Source organism: Triturus cristatus, chromosome 7 (genome assembly GCF_964204655.1).
Source record: "Triturus cristatus chromosome 7, aTriCri1.1, whole genome shotgun sequence".
Lineage (NCBI taxonomy): Eukaryota > Metazoa > Chordata > Amphibia > Caudata > Salamandridae > Triturus > Triturus cristatus.
The window spans coordinates 822,619,126-822,631,281 of NC_140590.1; the positions used below are offsets into that span (position 1 = coordinate 822,619,126).

A 12,156-nucleotide genomic window follows, 5' to 3' on the forward strand; every position below is an offset into this window, starting at 1 on the left:
GGCTCCTCGGGTCCCCCTACTCTGACCGCGTGGAAGGAGAACATGGATTGGAGCATGTTTAGGGAGAAGACGGTCTACTGCTCTAGAGGTCGCCCCCGGAAGTGGCATGCCATCTGGGGGCGGTGGAGCCAATACAGGGGGGGGAATATGTCTTGCCCCGGATCTGGAACCTCCCGAGGAACAGCTTTCCCCCTGACCTACCTTCCAGCACAGTTTGGTTTTGGTACTTGTTCTGGGCCTCTGCTGTTCCCCTTCTTCCTCCGCACACAGTCTTATACTTAGTAGATGAGTGGGGTCCTGCCTCCCCGGGGGGCTTTCGCCATGGGATTTCAATGTTCTGCCTTGCTGGGGTTTGTTGTGTGTTTTTTCTGTGTTTATTTAAAACTGGACCTTTGCATTACTCTTCGTACTGTATCCGGGACGCATTACTGTATCTAACTTGCAATGCTGCCGAACCTTCGGGCTGTCGGCTGAATAGCTGTGTCCTGAATTTCGAAATAAAGGTTTTCAAAAAAAAAAAAAAAAAAAAAAGAGGGGTGGGTATTCTCATCCCCAACTCATCCCCCCTGCGGATTCACAATGTGACTCACGATACGCTCGGCAGGTTTGTGACCCTATCGGGAAGTTGGGAGGGTAGATTCCTTAACATAACGTCCCTCTATGTACCACCCAGACAGCACTCCTCCACCATTGCCGATTTGGGGGAACATATACTTAATTTGCCTGAGGGAAGAGTTGTTGGTTGGGGTGGGGTGGGGGGGGGGGGGGGGGGGTTTGTAATGCGGCCCTCCGTGGAGACCAAGATAGGAAACCGGCAAGACCGGAAGGGAAATCTGGAAAATTATTAGAGGAGTTCCTAAGTGCTATGGGCCTAATGGACATTTGGAGAGCACATAACCCCTCTTCCCTGCAGTATACCTATCACTCTGAAGCGCACAGGAGTTTGTCCTGCATAGATTATCTCTTTGGTAGAGCCGACCAGCTTCCCATGTTCAAAGAAGTGACGCACCTCCCCAGGGGCATCTCCGACCACTCACCGGTCCTAGCGCTCTATGGGAGAAACCTCACTGTCAAAAGGTACGAGATGGCACTCAATGCCTGGGACTTAAAAGTGCCGAACATACAAGACGGAGGTTATAGAGGCCACTACCAACTATTTCACCAAAAACAAAGGGTCGGTGTACTCGGCCTTAACACTGTGGGAAGCATATAAAACGGTGGTCAGGGGTCAGGGAGTCTCAGCAATAGCTGGATATAAGAAGGAAAAGAGAAAAATACAAGTAGAAAGCGAAATCAGTCGACTAGAAAAGGATTTAATAAACTCAAAACACCCCAGACACTAAGCATAGACTATCACAAAAGCAGAAAGAATATAGAGATCTGGCAGAAGACGCAATATAAGCTCAATACCAGGCCACTCGACATTGCATATACGAGATAGGTGATAAGACAAGCAAATTACTAGTATGGTTAGATAAGCGGGAAAAAGCCGCTAGATGGATTTTCGAGATTGAGACGATAGATGGAGCTTGCCTTAAAAGTAGGCAAAGTGTAGCGTTTTAAACAGATCTACACATCCCCAGGGGCTTCCACAGACACAGAAGCACAAGAGTTGCCGACTACACTTAGACTGGCCACACTTGACAGTGCAGATAGTGAGGAATTAGATGCAGGCCTAACTAAGGAAGAGGTGACTAAGTCGATTGTGGCGCTGTAATCCGGTAAAGCGATGGGTCCCAGTGTATCCACAATTGTTCCACACTTGAGAGCAATGTATGACGAATGCTTTATCAGCGGGATGCTACCTGAAACCCAGAGACTGGCTAACATCGTAGTTATTCACAAAAAATGAAAAACCCCCAAACAATGTGGCTCCTACCGACCCATTTCCCTCCTAGACCCTGAGGTGAAAATATTAGGCAAAAATTTTAGCCACACGTTTGACAACAATACTGCATAAATTGATTCACCCAGACCAATACGGCGTTATGCCGGGCAGAAGCGCCGCACTAAACCCAAGATGCATTAATGGTGATTTGGGCAGGACAGGAACTATAGGAGAGGAGGCGATAATAGTATCCCTCAACGCTAAAATGGATATCTATATGATTGAGTGGCCCTTCTTATTCGCAGTGCTCAAACGTTACGGATTCGGGGGGAAATTCCTGTCCTGGGTACGGTTACTCTGTGCCGAGCCCCTGGCACGAGCAAGGGTAAATGGGAGCAGATCCGCGATTTTTTTTATTACAAAAAGGGGCAAGACAAGGGTGCCTATTGTCTCGGTTGATATTTGCACCTGTACTCGAACCTCTGGCAATTTGGATTAGAGGAGGCCCTTTGATAAGGGGCTTAAACTGGACGGCGGATTGGGAAGCCAGAATCTCCCTCTACGCCGATGTTATCCTACTTTACTTAGCTAAACCATATTCCTCACTACATAGAACTTTACGTATATTCTCACTCTTCCAAAAGTATTCTGGTTATACCATTAACTGGAATAAATCTCTTATCTATGTCTAACAAGGGGGGAGCCCCAAACTACCCATCTAATGTGGAGCCAAGGTTGTAAACGAACAATCTGGCCCCTCCACTTCGTTGTCTACAAACAGACGTGCAGCATTGGAAGGCCCTACCCCTTACGCTGCTAGGACAAGCCTCTTTATACAAAATGATTGCACTGCCTCGTTTAGTCTATGCACTGCAAAATACACCATACCTGGTCCCCGATAAGTATTTTAAGGATATAGAATCAGGAGTCCGGACACTTCTCTGGAACAACGGCATTCCACGCATAGCACTGACCAAACTTATTTAGAGTTGGTGTGACGGTGGGATTGCCCTTCCAGCAGTAAAAAGCTATTACTGGGCCTCTCAATTGGTGGTCACCCATCATCGGACGCACTGGCCAGATACAGAGCCTGCCTACAGCATGGATAGATATAATATGACCCCAGGGAGCTATTTAAGTGCTATTTATGGTGGGAGGAAAAATAGACCAAAATACACATCAACCTTGACTACCGTGTCACTGTGGCACACCGCAACAACAGCTTTGGGATGCAAAGATAAAATCACACTGGCCACCCACCTATTAGAGTCTGATCGACTAGGAATATTGGCTAAAAGTTCAGTGTTTGATACATAGGATCTTATTGGACTGTCTAACGGAAACCTTTCGATATCTTCAGGTCCGTAGCGCTTTATATAAAGTAATCCCCAAAGACAAGGTCCTCCTGGCCTCGTTGCCTCTGGAGGATAGACGACTACCTTAAGGAGAAAGCAATCTCTCTGACTTAAAGAAAGATACTTAATAATACACTGGACAAAGGGGTGAAAAAACGATAAATGGGCAGAGGAAATGGGCGAAATAAGCGACGAAGAATGGTTGGAAGCGCTCGCCTTCCCCCGAGAGGTCCCGATCCGTTCCAGACTCCAACTAGTCCAACTCAAGATTGTACACAGAGCATACTATACCAGTGTGGTGTTGGCGAAGATGGGAGCCTTGGATAATTCATTATGCCCTAGGGGGTACGGCCAGGAGGGGACATACATACACCAGTGGTGGGAATGCCCTATCCTTCAGATATACTGGGAGAAAATAGCCCCAAAAAAGCTAGGAATCTGTGGGAAGACCATGGAGATCTCACCCCGATGGCGTCTCCCCAATATATGGGACGCAACCGATTTGACATCCAGAGAGAAAACCTGGGTCTCCCTGGGATGTGTGGTGGCAAAACGCAATGTAGCAAAAACCTGGAGGGGTGAAACTAGGCCTAAAGTGTGAGAATGAGAAGCAGATATGGACTGGTGCATGCTAGCGGAGAGAGAGAGATATATATAAAGGAAGAGGCTGCCCTAACAAAAATGGACCAAAATTTGGGGGGCGTGGAATAAAAGTAGAGGTATGATTAGTGCCCCTTTTACTGACCCTTCCTTTCATGATCTCGGAAACTCGATAGCTTGACGTTCGCATCAAGATTGACACTGTAAAGATTGATTTGACGATCTTGGTCTATTGTATAGATATAATTCTGCTTGTATAAATGCACTGTGCTCATCTGCTGCTAAACGTTATTTGTTGTTATGTAACATTTAATAAAAAGATTTATAAAAAATAAATCTATATCAATCCACATTTGTGTAGTATTAAAGCTCATAGACTGCATCAAAATGCTTAATTCCAAGCATCATCTAAATAACTACTTAAAATAGAATAGTTCGGAACAATTTTTGGCATTTATTGATTGACATTGTGGACTTATTTCGGGATAGAGTTCTATATCCTAAAGGCATGAACAGCGAAGGTTTCATCTCCTACCATGGCACTTGAAATTTCAGGCATAGCCACAATATTCTTCCCTCAGATTTCAAGTATTTAACTCATTTATACATAGCAATCCACTCCAAATTCAAGTCAAAAGATGCCTTACGGCCAATAGATATGACCTAAAATCTGGCACTTAGGGCCTGGTTATGACTTTGGCGATGCGGCACCAGGTCTGGCTCACTGCTGCAACGCCAAAGCCGTGGTCATCCTGCCCGTCAGATTAGGAGTTTCCTCCTGTCTTGCTGGCTTTTTTCGGCGTTCCCACGGTGGTGCCACTAAAAATTGGCACAGCAATGGGAACGCCAAAAACAGTTCCTGCATGGAATGGACTGAAAAGTCTATGCTGTGCAGGAACTGGTGTGCATGCACACAGGGGGGCACATGTGGTTAGTTAAGACTCTAGCTACTATGATCAGGAGAACCTGTAGTTCCCGACTATTGTTTGAGCGATTCAAACAGGTAGTGAATTGCTGCTATTTATCTTAAAGCCAATAACGAGGCCATATAAAAATGAACAGATCGCTAGCTCAATCTTAGTAGGAAGCGCTGATCAGTGTATTTACATGAAGACATATGGACATTCTGGTACCCAATACTAAATGGAGGGCTTTGCCTCTAGATTGCTCTGCAACTGAACACTTCTAAATGGTGGCTTTCAATTTTAGTTAGTTTACTCGATAATGCTAATGAAAGGAGCTCTGGTTTTTGGCTAATTCCCGCCGAGATGATATGAGCACTGCCATTGTTGAATTTTGCTCAAACACTAATTATATGCAACTCAAATTCATTGCTGGAGACTCCAAAGAAAGCCAAGACTGTACATCATTATTATAATGAGGATAGGATTTCCCATTGGATAACCTAGCAGTGGATTTGGAATTCCGAAAACCTCTCACATAAGAAAACATGAAGAGTCAGTAGATGTACATTACACAGTCAGGGAGAAATAGGGCGTCCTGCAGTACCAAACCTTAAGCAAAGCATGCCCAATGAATGGATAAGATCTGCATCCTAACTCCAGACAACTGTTGCTTGATTTACAGAAATTGATCTGTAAATCAAGTCCACCATCTACATCCTCACAACTTTCGCTAATCTACAGGAGTAAATTGTGTTACGGAAGCAGACCTATGAACTATATGCTTTATGCGAGGAGTGTCATCTAGTGTGTCCACAATATCGCTTTCAATAAAGGGAACCCCAAGAACCCCTTTGTAACTTGTGCATACAACTATTATCAGGAACACACCATTAACTTTGCCCGTCTTTATTTAACAACGTAACTATTTTTCTGCTCAATAAGGAAAATCAAAACTAATCAGAAAATACTTCGCATGTACCTCACAATTAAAAAGCATCAGTTAAGTGGATTCAATTAATTTGTAAAATGGTGGTCAAATTCAAACAAACTTTGTATACATATTTACAACTGTAACACAAAAACATGATATCGAAGAGATCAATATACATTACAAAAAGCAAGAAAATTAGAAAACATCTATTTCAAATAGCTGGTTTAAAGATAATAGAGGGGACTTTCCAGTAAAAGGAAGCTTATTTCACTCAAATCGTTTTTTAACAAATTATTATTTGTGAAGTATAAAGTAAACACATATTATAAAAGACTAAGGTCCTCGTTTAGAACCTGGTGGATGAGGGATATCTGCAAAAAGCAGTGTGTGTTCCATCATTCCTATTTAGAGTCCACGTAGGGCCTACAAACTAAATAGGGCTGATATGATATTCTCCACTTTTTGCCAGATGCCTAGCACCTGCCAAACTGTAGGGTGCTAAGTGTACTAAGGCTAGTGCCATATAATGTTGCTCCTGTAGTGCCATTCAAGCTGATGTCATCAAAATTTGGAAGGGAGCCCAAGATACTGCAGTTCATTTAAATAGGGAGCTCTACTTAGCCCATCATGGTGAGGAATTGGGTTGGAACACCTATCAAGTACAGCGAATTCATAGTGACTGGAGGGGGGGCAATCATTAACAAGCTCTCACGAAGTGCTTCGGAGCTCAGACCGTCTAAGACTTTGCTGGGAGGATGTTGGATTAAGATAGGAAGGTAGTTGGTTAGTACCTTGGGTTATTCTCAGAAATAAATAAGAGAATGAACAATGAATGTCTCACAGCTTTGAAATATTTTAGCTTTTTGGTTTCTAAAACAATCAGTTTGTCTAAGCAGTGTTATGCAGGTCAAGGTGCAAACTGTAGGGTCTCTGGGTTGGTTAGTCTGCATAAATCATGAGCACATGCCTAAGCTGATCAGCTTCTTCATTAAGCCAATTTATGTAACATGGTTTTGTTGCTCATATCTATTTAGCAAACCTAGTGCCCCAGGACCCTTCTGGTGGAGTTGTCCCAAATTTCATTGCATCAATTCCAAATTGGGGAGCTCTAACTTACAATGATCTGCGGGTTTGGTGTTTCCTCTGAGGAGCCCCAATTGTTCAGAATATTGATTTTAGTGCATTGAGTGGATTCCAGGTTATTAGGATTGTTTGCATTCGATTATCTAATACTGCTATTGGTGTTTTCCAAGATTTAATGTTATTGTCATTAAATATACATACCAAAATCAACAAATAACATATGCTCTAACTGCCAGTGGTTTTACCTTGCTTATTAGCTGATCTTTTCCAACTGAGGGCTTAATAATCTTTTTTCCATCTACCCCATCATCTCTATTACACCCTACAATCCTTAATTAGGGAATGGAATCCTATACACAGACGTTTATTTACCCAAGTGTTGAATTTGGGGGTTCATCGTCAATTTCTCTTCGGGTACTGTGTACAGTTTCACTCACCTCCGTTTGGACACTTAACTCATTTCAATATCATTTAACAACAACATTCTGCCTCTTCAATGGAAAAAGCCTGTTAAATACTTCATCAGCTATTTCCAGGTTTGTTTTGGATTACCATACTACACTTCTTTGCTACATCTCCAACATCCACCACTGCTCGTCAAACTGGTTCGTGGCATTCCTAACGATGGCAAGCGACAAATGCTTGAAGTGATTCAAATACATGCACACAGTCAAGCATGCACCGTGCCACCCAATAATTATTGTATTGTTTACCTTTGAATCATCACTCTTATTCTCCATTAAGTCACTAGATCTTAGAATTGTTGCTTATAGTATTTTCAATGTATTAAGAGAGTTTCTCTCTAATAAAAAGAGGCCCCTGTGAATTACCCACCTCACTTGGGGCCTCATGTAGGTAGCATACCAGTTACCACTTCTAAAATACCGAACGATACCGAATCGGTATTTTAGAAGTGGTAACTGGTATGTAGGTAATGAGTCGGTATTTTTTACCGAATCGTTACTAGTCGGTAATTACCGAATCGGTATTTACCGATTCGGTAATGAGGCATACCTTCCCATTGATGGGAAGGTATGCCTCATTACCGAATCGGTAAATACCGATTCGGTAATGGGGGGAACACATACAAGGGTGGCAGGGTGTCACATTGACACCCTGTTGCACCCCTGATTCGGCCATGTGTGCACATGTGGCACACATACATGCCCTAAGGGCATGTATGTATGCCACATTGCACACTGCTACGCGCGTAAAAATGCATTTACACATACATTCATTATTTACCACCAACTCTAAGTTGGTGGTAAATACCGACTCATAAACACACACACACACTCCCCCTACATCTCGATTTTGCTTTCGGAATTTACCGAATCGGTAAAATTACCGATTCGGAAAAGTTACCGATTCGGTAACATTACCGATTCGGTATTATTACCGAATCGGTAATTTTACCGATTCGGTAAATTCCGAAAGCAAAATATGTCCCCCTACATACCAATGGCCAAAATACCGGTCGGTAACGGTATAATTACCGAAAATCGGCCGTTACCGACCGGTATTTGGCTACCTACATGAGGCCCTAGATGCTATATCCAAGAAGCTCCCACAGAAGCGCAACTGAGGTTTGTGCACAATTTCTGCTTCTACGTCAATTTATTTTAAAATGAACGAACCACAGATGTTTTGTGGCCCTTTCTATAAATCTAATTGAACAGTGGAAAATGGAAATTCGCTCATTTGTATGGGAGCATAGCCCAATACAAATGATGCATTTGCTATGTGCCTGAACCATATTCCAGAGGCAGAAGCACAAACAGAGGCAAATGCCCTTGATGGATACAGTAGCTGTGCATGCCACACACACATAGCACTCCCTTCCCTGCAGAGCCCGGATGGGTTGTAGGGGGGGGGGGGGGGGGGGGGGGAGTCCATGGGCTAGTAGGTCAATGTATCCACCACCATGAAAGAGGCAGTGAGTGACGCACCATTATAGAGTGCACAACCCCGCTTTCTAAAGAGAAGTCAGGAGTCTATCTATAACTCTAGAGCCAGAAAAAACAGACAGTTTTGCGCTTATGCAAGCTGTGCAGCACTCTATGAGGGGGGTCATGCAATACCCTCTACAAGGATGGGCGAATTCTACAAATGCATCTTGCGTCATGGTGGCATTCACGGCCTTAGTCAGAGGCTGTGATTGGGTCAATGTGTTGAGCTATTTTTAAGCCAAGTTTTGGTCGGTTTATGTACATCTCCCCGATGGTGCCCCGGTGTTGCTGGTACTCATTTCATGTGTGCTGAGTAGTAACCTGCAAGAGGCCTGGGCGATTGGAGGCTATTTGTTTATGTGCCTGATGTCGTGCTATAAATGCCTTACTATGAATCTGGTCCAAACTTGGCTCAACAACATGAAATGGATGGATTCTAACTCCACCCTTACACTCAAATGTCAAGTCATCAAATTCACACAAACTAACTCTCAAGAAATACATCACCAAGAGAACAAAAACCGCTTAGTAGCAGCTAGGTCTACTGAAGAAAGGGTAACTATTCTTCCTCGATGTGAATGGGACTTACTGTTCAAACCCTCATATCTACATATCTAGATGGTGGCAATGCCCTGCTTCATACACACCCAACCTGAACACACCCCCTCCCCAATACCCTTTTAGGAGAATTCAACATGGCACAGTACACCTTTTTAATGTCCTGAAACAATATGACATTTACCCCTCACTCGAATTGAAGCCTACTGTATGCAACAGCTGCATCATCTACAAAGACATCACGTGACCCCAACCTATCTGGCTGGCAAGCGGCACACCTGCAGCCAGGACACAATCAGACTAAAGGTGAATGAAGTGGAACAAAAAAGAAAAAACGGCAACATCTCCATTTAAAGTACCCATGATCTGAAACAACATTCCAGTATCTAAAGGAGCCACCCCATCCTTACTATAATTTCGGAAAGTGCTGAAGACACACCTCTATAAACAGCAGTGCATCACAAACAGTAAAGCCCACCTTCACCCTAAGAATCTAGCTTCCTTTCCAATTATTTACTGACAGCAAGTTTAACTTTTAGCTAGATTTGTATTATTTGAATAACACATGCATACATGGAGTGGTGGATGAAACTCCGCTCCTTTGCATATTTGGAGCATGGTCTCCAGTGCGTACTCTGACAGGTCTTGTATGCACGAGCCCAAGCTTTTTTTTGGGCGATTATTACGGGGCTTTGTTTGCGGATCTGTCAGTCACTGCAGAGTGCACCCAATGTGGTTGTGTACAGGCACAAACAGGAGCTACGCATCCATGTCTTTATTGATGGATTCAGAAGAGCATACAAAAGTCAGATAGTTAGTAGTTTGCTCCAACAATTTCACCAAGCTCTAAGTCCAATGACTAAGTAAAAGGTTGTTCTTGTTAGTAGCATGGGCTTATATTTTCACCAGTTTTTCCCTTACCAAAAGAATCCAAAAACACTGGGTTTAGGGAAGCAAAGGAGGGTTCTTCGAGTACAGTTAGGAAGACAAAACCACACGGTTCTCGAATTATCAATCTAAAGTCTCAGAGGGAATATCAGTAATAGCTGGAGAAAAGGTATTGAGGTCCAGTGACAGGCTGCCTGAGAGCAAAAAGTCAGGGCTTAGTGTTAGCCCCAGAAGTCATCTCCAGCAGAGCCTGCTGCTCAGGTCACAAATGTATCCTCCTGGCAGAATCTGGTGGAAAGGATCTGGACAACACGTCAGGCACAATCATTAGAGAGAACCTAAGGAGAAAACATGTTATAAAAGGCCCTGGATTGCACCTTGGGTGTGGCCTGTGATTGTTTCAGAGTGAATTTCAATTAGAACCTCGGTTGAAAACTAGAAGTAGGCCAGTGAGGGTCCCACAGAGGGCACCTTGGTCAGAGGCCACTGGAGAGACCATCGAGCTAAAACCAGTACAAGCTGCAGTGTGCGCTTAAACTTAAAGGATCACAAAGGTCACCTCAGTAGGACCCTCATAAAGTTCCCCAAGGTTTAGAGTCGCAGTAGGAAAGGCCTGATAACCCTCAGATTAACCCAAAGTGTCTGAAATAGCAACTATGATCCATAAGCCCGGTTAGACAGACTAAGAGGTAATCAGGACAAGTCAAAATTCATTTTTACCTTGCGGACAACCAGTCCGAAGGATTTAATTTGTAGTTCAAAAGCTCATCTTAGCAACAAGTTCCTTGTCATTTCACTCCCAGAAAGGTTGATTTCCTTTAGACTTTTTTCCATTTGTAAACGCCCCAAAATTTTGACCTCACCTCTATTTTAGATCCTTTTGTGGCCAGTCATTTCCACTTACTTTCGTTGTTGTACACAGCTAACTTGACAAAGAAGAGTCCTCCAATTTGCTTGTTTGGATTGTATTAAATGTTATTCTCATCTTACTGGTAAGCACAAGTTCATTCACATTTATATGCTGCCTGGTTGCATCTCTTCTCTCTGGTCATGGCTCAGGTTCTGCTATCAGTTACTTTTGAGAGGGCGTAGCTTTTCTCGGTATGACGTGTTGTGTTTTATTCCTCATCACTTTGGTATAAAACATCTGACCTTGTACTTTACCTCTAGAACAGCTGTTGGAAGTATGGGGTCCCAGGCTCTAACTGCCTGTCAAAAGCGACATACAGATTCAATAAAAATGTTTTGTCTCTGTTTAGTGCAACTTTTGCAACTGCTTTGATACCGGAATCCAGGGGAGATTTAGAGTGTCTATGTAGCACCCCATATTTATTAAAGGCAGGGTGGAGGAGGCAGAGCCTGGCCACCTAGATGATGAACGACTTACAGGGAGTTCTGACAACCACTGCTCCGAAACGGCCTTTTATTCCTAGTACTCGAAGTCCACACCACGGGTGCTGATGTCGCCGGTGTCTTGGGGAGTTCCAGGCGAGGACTGATGACCGAAATCGATCACTGGCGGCGCCGGGGCCATAAAAACTCTGAGAATTACCAGCCCGCTGAGAAGTATCATCCAAACGGTACCTAGGCAACGACGAGACGGAGGCTGCACTGCCGGCCGCGAAAAACACAGACCGATTTGCCCAGAACCGATGCGGCACCTGAACTCATCTGCTTGCGATGGTGCTGCGGCTGCAATCCGGATCCCAGGCAGTAAACCGTACCTGTGAATTCAGCTCTGACCACACTGCGAACGCTACTTACAGAGCAACTCAGTACAGAGCATGCGTAACTCCACTATCTCAACCGCCGAAGTCACCGGTTTTGCCCTTTCCAGAGCATCCATCTTGGATCGGGCTTGGCTGCATTTGATGACGTCATCCAGCTGACAGGAGGCTGCCATAGCTATAAAGTAAAATAATAACAGGTGGAAAGGGATTGAGAGGTTGTTGGCAGACAGTCTGAACCGTTCAATCTGTATATTCTGCCTCCCAGACTGTGTGAACCCTTCAATCTGTATATGCTGCCTCCCATCGCTTGTTACTAAACGCTACATCTG

General features: G+C 44.0%; 1 protein-coding gene across 4 annotated transcripts in view; it reads right to left on the reverse strand.

Moving 5' to 3' along the window:
- The window catches only part of HMGXB3 (HMG-box containing 3), a 519,976-nt gene extending 508,051 nt beyond the window's left edge, over positions 1–11,925 (reverse strand). Inside the window, exon 1 of one of the 4 annotated variants that reach the window (XM_085617738.1) lies at positions 11,002–11,925. The gene's annotated coding sequence lies outside the window, so the exon portion shown is untranslated. Of the gene's footprint in view, positions 1–10,817 lie in introns of all 4 variants that reach the window. The other 3 variants (XM_085617735.1, XM_085617736.1, XM_085617739.1) reach the window with 3 other exon arrangements.
- Between the last annotated feature and the right edge of the window lie 231 nt (positions 11,926–12,156).